The sequence below is a fragment of the Ptychodera flava genome, chromosome 1 (assembly GCF_041260155.1).
Source record: "Ptychodera flava strain L36383 chromosome 1, AS_Pfla_20210202, whole genome shotgun sequence".
NCBI lineage: Eukaryota > Metazoa > Hemichordata > Enteropneusta > Ptychoderidae > Ptychodera > Ptychodera flava.
Genome location: NC_091928.1, coordinates 13,513,397 through 13,527,212, shown reverse-complemented (window position 1 = coordinate 13,527,212; position 13,816 = coordinate 13,513,397). Strand labels below are relative to the sequence as shown.

Here is a 13,816-nt window from a genome sequence, read left to right as displayed (position 1 = left end):
GGGCAGTTGATAGTGCAGAATAATTGGGGATTTATTTGTAATGCAATATACATCGACAACAAAACACAGGCGAAGACTACATTTTCCTTAATTTCATTCGTTCAAACCTATGAGATAGGATAAGGATTACTCTTATCTAGATTCATGGCAATAGAACAACAGCAGTAGTAACGGAACACCTTTGAAATTAGAGATGATTTTAAAAATCATTTTCACTATCTAACAGATACAAGAATCATTCAAATTCCCACACACACAAAAAATACAATACGGCTAGTTTTCAATCGGGTTCGAAGTTCGAACCCACAACATACGGCATCAGTCGCCTAGCGGAGAGGCCACAGAGAGAACCGCTCGGCTAAATCTCCACTCCCAAAAAAGAGTGGTTCAATAGCAGGCAAAGTTGTTACATTTTTCTGACTGAGATCGCTCCACACGTTGTAGAGTCATAGGGCGTTGAGGGCGCTGCCGATAGTCGCCAGTTGCGATCTGGTGTTTCAAATACTTCACTATACATCGTTATCGAGGGAGAATTACACTTGCACGCCGACCGAAGAAAATAACAATTGTCCTCGGCACTTTGTCTTAATGATTTCAATTCATGTCTTATTCCAATATTTAATAAAAAACAACTCAAATAATTGCATATTTGTTAACTGACCCTCCAAACAAAAATAGTTATTATATTGTTCCAGTAACGAAACTCTAAACTTTAATTATTGTACAAATGCCCATATATGGCAGACTATACACAACAAATGACTCAGCGACAGAGTGAAGGGACTAAAGTAAGATGTGTCATATCACACAAAAATCAAAGTGATTCAAAAGAATATTACAGGTTGTTACTTTGAATGATTAGAATTATCATTGAGGAAGGTTAGTATGTTGGCTTCTCCTCAGACATTTGCTGTGTACATAAAAGGCATTGGATGATAGCTTTAAGTCAACGATGAGTGTTAAGCTTACAGCATTCGTAATATTTTGACTGCGACATTTCAAGTTAATAGCTGATGACAGATTTTTACTGTTCGGAATTTGTCATTTCTTCAAAACAGCAATGGTTATATATATCTGTTCCACGTACTTATAATGCAAATGTCGAAGGTAGTGACTTGCTGCCTCTAAGAACCGCATGGTGAGGTGGTTAAAGTTGCGTGAGACAAAAATATTTGTATGCAAATACGACAACATTTATAAATTTCGTGGATCTGCATGTTGCCAATACATTTTTTTCAAAGGAATGGTTATCATCTAAGATGACATGAAAATCCCCTCACAGTTATACAAAATAGCAGAGGAGTCTAGTGTAATAGCAATGGTTAACTCGAAGGTTGAAGGGAGTGTATATTCGGGGTAAAAACCTCAATTTATTGTATTAATGATAAAATTAATTTAAGTAAAAAACTTGATACTATTTTCTGAAATATTTCAATCTTGGATTAATTGAAATTTAATGAATATTTGCCAAAAATTGGATTTTAATCCAATTCGCAGTGTCGAATGCAGCGCCCCGGTAACTGTTGTAACAGTGTTCTTATTTCGACTGTTTCTCATCAACAGACCGAAAAGACAGTACACGGCAACAACATACAATATGTGTTTTCACAGGTTTAGTGGCTCAAAAAAACCCCAAAGACAATTGCCAAAGAACAGACAACTCCGGTGGAGATAACGTACCAATTGGAGTCTAAACTTCGTTGTGTACTTTGTACATCATATAAATGCTTCGTTCGATTTCGTCATTCTACGGTCGTACAAATCATTGCAAATATGATAAGGAACTCTATTAGGCAGTTTAATGCATAGCAATTTATTCACCACTAGTTCAGCAATAAATCAGTACAACAGCAAACAGGTTTGATAAGTACAAAACTGCCCTGGGATCTTTGAGAGCTCCCTCTACGGTGACGTCGTGCTTTGTTGCGCTTGTTATCTCGACGCGTTCGGGTTCTCCAATGTCGTGTTGTACAGAAAGTGTATCACTTGCGCTGTATTGTCTCTTGACATATACCTTTCAGATGCCAACAAATAAAGAGATATTCGTAGTAAGGGCAATGTACCACTCCTGAACTATTGAATTACGGTCATTACCTGAATACCATTTAAATATTTTATACGGTTTCTGAAATGCTAAACCTCCTAGGAGTACCTTGAAGACGCAAGACCTCAATAGTGTACACAGCGAAAATTCAATCTTCACCTATCTGTGAAATTATCAAATATAATGATTCTAAAAAAATCTGCTGATGTTTATAATGACTGGCTATTTTCCAAAACGCATCTTTAAATTGATAATGTTTCAGTGCTTAAAAACGAATCTGCCAAACCACCAAATGGTAACTCCTGGTGAAATGATTTGAAACAACTTATGTAACTGTTAAAACAGTACGGTTTTAGATATGACTACTTTACGCAAGTAGCAATTACTAAAAATTAACTGCCCCACTCATTTTTTACATCACGGTAACAGTTCTGTCTACAAATCACGACCGCTTTCCAGGGTACAAGCCGCGGCCGGATTTTGTGTGTGTGTTTGCGATAAATATGAGACTTTTATTTAACTGCAAGTTTTTGTCATATCGTTCCGGAAAACTAAACACAAACGAGATTTCCTGTGTTATGGTCTAACCAGGAGTGTTTTCAAAATTCATAGTTTATCGCTTCCGTTAACGTGAACAGCAAGTTACGTCAAGAATTGACGTCATTAAGCTGTTAAACCAGCGCACAGGGATACACTTTCTGAACAATCATGATTCAGCGTCGATGGAGAGGGCCTGCAATGAACAAAAATATACCAAATCAACGTGACGAAATTGTTAATTGTTAAATGTCGTAACGTCATAAACCACGACTTCGGTTATTTTGACAACCTTCAGGACAGAAAGACAAAACAGAATAAAAAAAATGACAAGATATATGATGTAAAGATATTTTTCGTTTGTTGTATTTCTTGAACAAAAATATATCAGCTATATTACAAATATAGAATCAATAAAGTAAAAATAAAGAAAAAGCTAGTATACACAATATATAAATATATATATATATATATATATATATATATATATATATATATATATATATATATATATATATATATATATATATATATATATCACAGACATAGACCCAGCTATCCCTATAGTATGGCGTCAGACTATAGGTATACGGATTATAGGATTTCCGTATACCCTTACTTCTGACGTCAGAAGAAGGGGTAGACGGTCGGCACTTTTCTTACTGAAAGCATTCTCGTGCAGATGAAAGTTGAGTGGGCACAAAGGAATTTACTGAAAAATGCGGTTAAGGTAAAATATAGCGAAAACGTCAAAGCTTTTGATAGCGATGATTGTGAAAGTTTGTCAGGTTTTTTTCAACTGGGGAAAACGAGAGCGTTCACTGTCGTCTGCTCCCTACGTTTGCTACTGCCACTGCACTGTGCTAGCTCGTCACGAGCCGTAAACAGCCGAGTCATCGCTCAATATCGACAAATTTATCACCGAACAAGAATCCAACATATATTAAGATTATGATGTATCAAAATTAACACATTATCCTGTCAGGTGACGGGTTAAATTCTTAGCAGTGTTGTAAAGTGTTGTATGTTGTTGATTTTCTGCGGTACAGGCTGTACTAAAGCGAGAATGTTTACTGCATTAACGTACGGCAAACGCGGTTTTCAGTAGCTTTTGCCACTTCGTCGACAGCTCGATTGGAGCCGCGGCCACAATGAAGTGTTTTCATGATACATAAGTAAACGCGAGATCGAAAGAACGTTACATGGAAAATGTTAAAAGTTTCTTGTTGCGCTTTGTTTAGTTTTCATTCATAATTACGACGAACGACGATACACCTTTCCTCTTAATTTCAAACAACGTTCAAGGCGTTGAAAATACATGCAAATCATTCGATCTTCATACGGCATCGTACTCCTCCACTCCTCGCCAGTCTCGAGAAATAGAATTTTCCTAGATGCAGTATGGTTACATAAATGATCAACAAGAACGATTTGATACAGTTCAATGGTGGTTTTATTCATATATTATGACCGAAGTCAGGATTTGACATGATTTTTAGATAGCAGTAAAATGATGACTGTAGCATTGCACAATGTGGTCGTTCGTACAGAACAAACAACGTATAAGCGCCGCTATGAACAGCAAGACAAAGTTAAATTTCGATGCATTTTTACATTATTATTTTACCTTCAAACAAAATAATGCATCTGAAGATACTATATCATCCTCCTTTCCCTTGTCCTACATGATGACGGCTATATCCATTCAAGTTTTGCGCGGAAAATCTGACGGCGAGAAACTACTCTGACGCATCGAGAGGAACGTGCATCCGAATGTGAACGGAATCAGCTAGAGCCGTATACAACTTCATCCGCCACGCTGACATAATAACGGTCCAAATTACATCGCACGGGAAGGTAAATTTTATTCGAATAAAAAGTGGGTCTATGCATATAATCTCCCAGTATTTCTCACTCATGTGACGTCGTCGAAGACTAGTGTTTCCCATTAGAGTGCACAACGCTTCTGAGGAGAAGCAGAAGTTCAGTGTTCGAACCCTACCACGTGCTGCCCTACACGTTTTGTATTGTTTACTTACTTAGTGCTGACGCAAATATGAGAGTCTTGTGAGTCCCTTCACAAATAGACCAGTGACGCAGTGACCAGACCAGTGACGCAGAAAAATGTCTTCTGTGGGCGTTCAAAACCGGATCTGCAAGCGAAAAAAAAAAAAGATTGACTCCGCCTCTGTCACGTGTCTAAATATAAATGCAAGGCCTTAGTATCGGTGGGTCATTTCTCGCCCGACGCTCTAACTGCAACGTGTCTAAATATAAATTCTCGCCCGACGCTCTGCAAACTTTTTGGGAGAAGTTTTAGCAGGGATGATTTCATGAACGAGATGAAATAAATAAATCTGCAATATTTTACTGAACGAGATTTCCTGTCTTATGTTTCCATCATTCATAGATTCATAGGACTTCTTGCACTAATAGGAGAGTCCCTTCACGTTCAAAGATAAACAAGTAATAAAAAAGTAATCATTATAAATTTCATTATACTTTTTCATTATACTTGTAGCCTTCCTTCTCTAATACAATTCAAACAAATTACACTGACGATAACTATCTTTAAGAAGAGATCGCCGTAGCTGGAGGAAATCGCAAGCCACGGCGCGCGACGGGACGACAGTCGATAGGGGATACGTTTAAGCTGGGACGATTTGCGAATTAGTGTTATACGTCTTAACAGACGTTAGTGAGATAACGCGTCGCAATCTACCTATAGCACTCGTCTAACAATATAGCACTCGTGTAACTTTTGCTGATAGCGTACTTTTACTGCGCGCAAAGCTGTAGAAAGATAAACAAGTAATCAAGACAAATCTTACCTTCCGGCTCTTCGATGTCCTAACGCGTAGTGTAGCACAGAAATGATAATCACGAAACGTCATCAAAACAACTTTGCATTGTGGGTCGCCTCAACCACCTTAGACAAGTGTGAGAGATGGACGTTGACTTCAGTTAAAAAAAGAAAAAAAATGCGTTTAATACAGCCACCAATGCATTTAATGTATAATTTAACAGTTGTAAAATACCGATAAATTGTGTATCATCGGTTGTAGAAATACCATAATAAGGAATTATTGCTCTATTATTAGAGTCCCTTCACGCAGCGACTTGCACACCCCTACCAAAGAGTATATTGTTTTTTTCAAATAGACAAGACCAGTGACCGTGATTGGTTCACGCGACTATTTGCAAGATGGATACAATGGATGCAACATTTCTAGTATGACGCATGATCACTCCGGCCATAGTCTCCATAGCTGAATTTGGGCTCTTAATTATATTAATTAAAACAAGTAATTTTAATGACAAAGTAAGTGTACACCTTAACTTTTATTTAAAAAAAAACCATATGTAGACATAAGAATATTATAACAAACAACGTAATAACTTTCTCGTAGTAGATGAAAACTCCATGTAATCACCGTTTTGTCATTCATTATCTCAATTTCTTTTATCAAAGCTGAAAACAAAGTGAAATGATGTCTCCCTTCGTCTGACCACCGCCTTATCCGGTGTTCTGACTTATATTTGACGAAACTGCGTCGAATCTCACCTTTTGGTCATAAATACTCAGTTTACACAACTGATATGATAACAGTCGTCAAAAAATCGTGTCATATGGTATCAGAGCTGTAAAATTAAGTTTGCTGTGTTTCGGATACATAATCGTGGTTTGCTTTTCACAGGCCAAGAGGTAGAACATCTTCGGAAAGATTACCGAGCACAGACCAGCGCTGAAGTCGCTAACAGGCCACGAAGGATAGTAGGAGCGACCTGACAGGACGTACATGTAAGGCTGCAATAGTTGGGAAACTTTTTAAAGGAAAGATATGGTGTTCTACACAACATACATATCTACATTCCAACACGGGTCAGGAGAAATTCAACGTGCCGATTTGGAGAAAATGTAACAAGAAGCGTTCTAGTTGTGAATACAACATTTAAATTACCGAATTTTCAATACTGTTTTGTAATTTAATTTATTGGAAGTCAAAACAATTTCAGACTGCCATTCTGCTATGATTTAAAATATGTCCCTTCTAGCCGAAGATTGCTCTCTCCTCCCGACTCTGAATTTTACTGTTAGCTGTCAAATATGCGGGTGTAAAACGGTAAGATCATCAATAGAACGGGCGACACATCGAGTGTTTTGCGTATAATTGTCGGGACTGTTAGTACTTTGCTAGATCGGACACATCTGTTTCTAATGTACAAGTATATTTAAGTATAGCTGACTCGTGATCGAAACAATGTTTTGGCCCAAAACGACAACTGTGCGCGGCAGCGAAAAGTTAATCTCCAACGAAAGTTTAAACATTAAATCCAAGTTCGTCGAAAATTTCATCCATTCATTGCTAATAACGCAGCCAATCATGCTTTCTTGAAATTACAAGTGGTTTAAGTTCCTGTAGAGACGTGAAACTTTATGTACAGAATCTTGGCAAGGTGGAACGCTTTGATGGGTTCGACTCGTCGCATTCTTTCCTATGACTTCCCGCCGGCAAAAGTACGACTAACCTCGAGATTCCGAAAGACTTTTTTAACCTTTATGGGAATTTAATATAATTAAATAAACGCCGATTAAACGTTAGTCATTTTATTTTTTTATTATTTCAACTAGTCTTTGATTTCACCAAATGTATGGCGAGAATGCAATTTATGATTTTCTAACTCTTCCTCGCAGTTTAAACTGCGCTATTTACTTATTTAGTGATCTTCTAAAATGTAAAGACTTAAAACGGCACTCAAAGTTTCCCATACTAAACTTTAACCATTCAGTCTCTGTAAAATCAAGAATAAAAAATTGGTGTCGCAAATTTTAGTGCTTTGAAAATGTTAAATTACCTTAACGTACCCTATATATTTGAACTTCAAAATGTTTCCATTTTCTATTTTAAGTGTATGGATAAAAAATAAGTATTTTATTTTCATAAACTAAGCCGGTGAAAAGTTGAAAATGAGCCCCCCGGGGGCCGAAGTAGCAGAATCAAAACGAGTCCGATTGTCTTTCACCGAGTCGGAGTCTACCTTAAAGCAAAACACACGAGAGAGAGAGAGAGAGAGAGAGAGAGAGAGAGAGAGAGAGAGAGAGAGAGAGAGAGAGAGAGAGAGAGAGAGAGAGAGAGACTAGAGTGAAATGTCTGATGTTATCTTAATCTTATATCATGATTGCTTACTCTTTTGTTTAAACTGTCAGGTTTATCAGTATACTGTTAAGGGTACAAAGTCGCTTTTTTGAACCCGCTCATAAAATTTTTGTTTTACATGAAAGTACTTTGTGTTGTAAGTCTTCTTGAAACATGCTGAAAATACTGGTCATTGTGCACAACCTCAACTCTTCTTGCTGGCGAACAAGATTAGACATTCAGAGAAATATTTTACGGTCTGTACCAGAGAGACACGCTCCATGCACAACTCTCACCATACAGGACTGAAGATACCAGTCTGTTACATAAACGTTTGGATCCAATGCAAGCTTTTGTAATGATATTCTCCTTTCTTAGGGATAGAAGTTTTACCTTACATTTTAGCAACGTTTACTTTCCATAGGAACGCAAGCCGGAATAGAAAAATCCAGAGGTCACAAACGAAATCATCTGTTTGCATTAAGCGCAGTTATAATTTCCGATAGGTTTGCAGTTATGAATCGTCGGGATATTTTTCGTACACTGAGTGACTTTATGCAAGTATTCCATTTGTTCTTGATATCACAAAAAGTTCAACGACAGCGAGTGTCCCTTTAACAAATGCAAAAATTTTAATTAAAAATATTTTCGAATGTGATGTGAACTTTGCTGTCCCATTTGTTAAGAGTTCTATTTACAGTTAAACACGTTTTCTTTTGTGGCAGATATGTTTTCAAGACGTGCGGTTTCAGGTAGAGGCGAGGCTTAACCTGACATTGAACTTGACTAGTAAGCACTTTTGTGTTTACAAAACTCATTGTTTCGATCTTTTGCATGATTGGTTGAAGTTCATCAGACACGGCTTCCACTTGCAGCCTTCGATATCGTCGATACCAACTCCAAAGTTTCCTCACGCCACTCTCATTATTGAGTTGATTGGCCACAGGGATATGCTAAGAGCTATAACCAGAGTTTAATCCAACTAAAGGTTTGCTTTGCTCAAAAAAGACAAACATGACTCGTTTATATAGTTTGTGACATGGAATCATATGTTCCTTTTCTGTGAAAGTGACATTAAGAAACAGTTTCTAAAATTGAAAATAACCAGGTTCCCAGCATGTATTCGCACAATGTCAGTGTATATGAATAAAGCTTAAAATGTCCACCATATTTTATCAACAAGGTCATGGTCACCAACGCTTCCTACAACGAATACAAACTTTCGAAAAGGCAGCGAGATTTCGAAAACGAACTTTCGAAAAGCTACACGGCCCCTGATTTTTACCAGCAGACTTCGGAGTTTTACTGCCAACTGAGTTGTTGAATTCCGTAAACCTAATACTCATCCACTTGTTACAATTATATGTCAGTATGAACATGTAACAACAAAGGCAACGTCTGTGTTGAGCATTTATCAAAGTGCTGTGTGAGTGTTGGATAAAGAGGGTTAGGGTTCATGATCGACCTAAAATCTACATTAAATCAAATTTCATCAAACGCTGCAATTTTGATTTGTGTTGTTTTGATCAGTTTGAGCATATGTATAACCTAGATTCATGCTAATGTTATTGAAGTGTTGATTAGTCCCAAGATGAAATTCTTCTATCTATATGACGTGACAATATTTAACATTATTATACATCTACCATCGAGAATAATAGAATCTCACACCCCAAGGACCTGGGATCAGATTTCTCACACGAGTTGGGGATATTTTGTCTCACACGAGCCGCAGGCGAGTGTGAGACAAAATATCCCCAACGAGTGTGAGAAATCTGATCCCAGGTCCTTGGTGTGTGAGATTCTTTTTCTCACATGACCACAAAATGCGTTAAATTCATATTGGACACGTACAATATTATCAAAAATTGTGACAACTCTGTCGTCTGCCACTGTACTTTGACCTGCTTACTTTGTAGTTCTAGTCCATGTGTTACTCGTTGTGCCATTGGATAACATTTTGCGCGTGGAACAAAACAGACTGTTTATCATCCAATCAGAGCTCGTGTAATATTTACTGCAGAGTGTGGGACGGTTTCTGAGAGTGTGGGATCGATTTTTCCCACACTGTCGATCCCGCACTCCCAGCGGCCAGGAATGTGAGAACAATAGAATTTTGCGTGCGCTAAAAGAGCCGTACTGAACGCCCGTTCCGTAACACGTACGGTTTCAAGACGCCCCATCCCCTGCGGCTGTATCTGCGCGTTCACTGTTTAACGGTTTCAAGGGACTCATTGGACGAGTACCAGAACATGTCTCGCGCGCTCTGTATGTACGTGTGTAGTTAGACTCTCCACAGTCGCTGTGCCTTTACACGATGCAAAAACTTGCCTAAGTTTGTTGTGTACAGGCATATAAATATCACAGATCTAGAGAAAATTAAATGAAAACTTCAGACTATCGCATTTACTGTGAGATGATCGCAAAATTGAAGAAATATACTTGAATAGACTGTTGCGTAGATCGTGGGGTGGATCGATGGCTTGGTTTGTTGCGTGAGCCCTAGAAAAGCCGAGGACACAGTGGGCAGTCTTAGACAAGGCAGTGGTTACAATTGGCGTTCGTCAATTCCGACAACGAGTGACATTGTGTGAAGCAACATATTTTCTTTTGAAAGGTTTACGTTACTCTATTACAATTTCGTCCATTCTTGAAAACTCAAACAATATACCTTCAAGCTAATAGACTGTTATTTCATCTTGAATTATATTTTAAGGACAGCATTCCTACAGAACACACATCGTCACTTATGTCCCAATCTTTGTACAAAGACGGTGTAGACGTCAAAATAACACATCACTTTAGTTGACTGTACCGATCGTGCAGCTAATAATCCTCAGTGTACTTTTGACGAACTGAAATTACAACTCCATAAAGCTATAATATCAAACCATCGCCCAGTGCTGACGGTGGTTGTTAGCAAACGCCGTCTTCTGGCTTGACTGTGCGGAGTATTTAAGGTCAAAAATTCTAGGATAAGGCAGGGACACTTCTGTTTTCTTTGTCTTGTCACTTAATCACAAATAATCAACAACGAGTATTTTTAATTTTGTATTGACAACGTTAATTTTGATTTCAAAAATATCATGTAGACACGGAAGAATATAGTACCAGTCCACGTACGTGATATTTCCTGCAGTCAGTTCCTTCGCTCACTGTCTTTACTTACAGCTGAAAATCCAGCAAAAATGTGAACCTGCGTTTCTGCACGTAGACACAATACCATGACGGATATGCTGATTCAGAAGTTACGAAACTCTTCGTCGAATTTCAGCTTGTACTCCATGCTTGCAGTTTAAACATGGACTACAGAGAACACTCAGGTCTATGATTTGAATGAATGTAGTGATAACACGATACAAATCGTGCCGTTGCGTGTTCTGATACATTCGAAGTAGTTTTTTACAGCCAATGAATGAGTACAAAGTCCTACAACATGCCAACGCTGAGTACAAGACACATCGCGTTTGCAGAAGAGCATTCTCATTACTATGTGATAGTTGAGTACACGTAACGAAATCAAGTTAAACTGCAAATAAAAGGACACCTTTGAAGTCAATGGCACTTTTATTTTAAGTCTTCCCAAATAACAGATAGTAGATTGACCTTAAATGACGTTACAAAATGACGCGACCGTAATAAGCTTCGAAAAGCAAAGAATAGCAGTTCTCTGCAACATGTATCTCTACAGTTCAACACGGGGCAGTAATCCATTAACCCGCCGATTTAGACAAAATGTAGTAGGCAGCGTTCTAGATTCATGCACCCCTCCCCTTCAGTAAAGCTCTGAAGAGAAATCTACCAACACGCTTTTTTCCAGGTAGGCTGTTTAGCAAAAGAACCAAATCTGCGTGACACGTACCTTTTATGACAACATCGGTTTCCATTACCCGACAACTCATACAATACGTAAACATCAGCAAACAAATGTTTCTTTTGTCGCGAACACGCATACTAACTGCGCCTCTACTGTTAAGAGCGACAAGACGACGAGATCGACAATACTGACTGAATAAAGCCCGTGTAAAAATTACCCGTGAAAAAATGCCCATTTTGAGTCTCTGTTGCGCAATCTTCGGGACACCACAGTCCCTCTGGTGGATAGAGGGACTGTGGAGACACTGAGTAAGTTGAGATCTCATAACATGGAAAAAGTCATAGTTGCGTCAACGCCACATGACTTAGCAAGCGCCGTTCATCGTATTCGTAAAGCCGTACATTAATTTAACTCCATATGTAGTCTGCAGCTTTTGGAGAATGCCACTACTCTTTAAACAAGTATTCTTAGATTGTTTATCGCATCAAAATACATTTATTCAACAATGTTACATTTGTAAAGTTCCGTTGGGTAATATGTACATAACACTCTTGCGTTCTCGACACAACGCAACCTTTAAACACATGAATGGATAAGTTGAAGATATTGCAGTTTATAGCATGTCCATTTTGAAGCACCAAGGTGTATAATTTTTAAATATGTAATGCTACTAGCTATAGAACAGAACACCTATCCAAATGTAACTGCATCTGACATTTTGTACCAGTCCTAGAGTTTGTGTGAAATACATTTATCGTCGTTTGTACACAATACGAAAATAAGCATACGGGCAAAGTTTTGGTCTGGTTGATGAAATCGTGCTGTTAATGTTACCTGCCTCATATGCGCTTGTACACAACTACAATCCCCGAATTTTTCGTTACTTGGATCGGTTGTGAGGTACATCATCGATCGTCTTTTATATAATTGTCAGGGCTGGCAGTACATTGCTCGAGCAGGTTACTTATCAACGATACCTGAACTTATCCCTGGCTGTTATCTCCCATTCTTGATACGTTTCATTGCTGCCATACATTAAAGTTAGTCCAAAATGGCCGACTCTCGATGGAACGACAGTTATTTTTAGACCAAAACGACAACTTTGCGTAGGAGTGAAACATTTTGGCCAACTTGATAAAAGTTTAATTATTAAACCCAAGTTCCGCTGAAAGACCATGCAGCCATCACATGTCTCCTCACTAAATTATATCTGTCAGTGCTGCTTTTGTATATTACGTCAACTCAAAAGTATAGTGACTATTTATAAGGTTGTTTGGATTTTTTATGTCTCGCCTTGTGAGTGAACATGGCATACCCCTGATATCCGCTGAATCGGCAAAATAAATCCTTCTTGGCTAGGATATGAGATAGTGTTAATTCTCCTAATTTTGAATCACTTTTCAGCCATATGTAATTCAAAGAATTAAAGTCGTCAAGCAGGGTCACACCAGTCCCTCTATCAGTTCCCCTGTGAAGGTTTGACCGACACCCTGAACTCTGAAAAAACCCCAACTTTTTCCTCACAGTTAGGATTGAGAGGGAGAGAGAGAAAAGGAGAGAGAGAAAGAGCGTTATAAATTTGGCGAGGGAAATCTTTACACATAAAACGTCCGTAGACATGACGCAATAAATCGCCCTACACACCCAGAGACTCAGCTTGCCATATATGGTTGGTGTTGTTGTTGCACAGACATAGGAATTAAGTAGAGTTTGAAGTTGGCAAGTAAACGATCGTGTCAGAGTTATTATTAGATGTGACGGAATGAAATAAGTCAACAAGATACAGAGGTCGTGACAAGCTATTAAGTGGATCTGACACAAACAAGCAGCGGTATGCGTGTTTCCTAAGCCAAGTGATAGATTGCGCTGACCGAACATCATAGGAAACTCAGTAACTGACACCCTTATTGTGTCCATTTTCAAATCATAGGATGTTCGGCGAGTCGTTAAATCTTTACTTCAAAAGCCACGATTTTAAAGAGAGTAGACACAATTTAGTGTTGGTATGAATGGGGCTTGTTATGAGTTTTTGGAAGTGATTTTACCAAGGTATTGTCCTTTAAGCACTTTATAGTTGACTCTTAGGAGTTCTTTAATTTATTATTTTGAGTCCATATTTCAGCTTCATGTTTTCACATCATATATTAAACCGAAAGTTTCACATATTTCTGTCGTGAGCCATTATTAAATGTTATGGAATGAAATGATGTAATGACCAGTGGATATGTCAAAGATATCGGCGCTGGGCAATGAAATAGCAGACAACCACTTGTTTGTGAA

General features: G+C 38.2%; 1 long non-coding RNA gene across 2 annotated transcripts; it reads right to left on the bottom strand.

Moving 5' to 3' along the window:
* Positions 1 to 604: 604 nt before the first annotated feature.
* LOC139130613 (uncharacterized) lies at positions 605 to 12,528 on the bottom strand. 2 transcript variants are annotated; one of them, XR_011551914.1, is made up of 5 exons: positions 7,449 to 7,463; positions 6,147 to 6,367; positions 5,413 to 5,539; positions 4,621 to 4,734; positions 605 to 2,777 (listed from the first exon to the last, which is right to left on the bottom strand). It is a non-coding gene; the product is annotated as an uncharacterized lncRNA (long non-coding RNA). The 2 variants fall into 2 exon arrangements; XR_011551915.1 differs by lacking the exons at positions 6,147 to 6,367; positions 7,449 to 7,463 and adding an exon at positions 12,514 to 12,528.
* Positions 12,529 to 13,816: the final 1,288 nt, after the last annotated feature.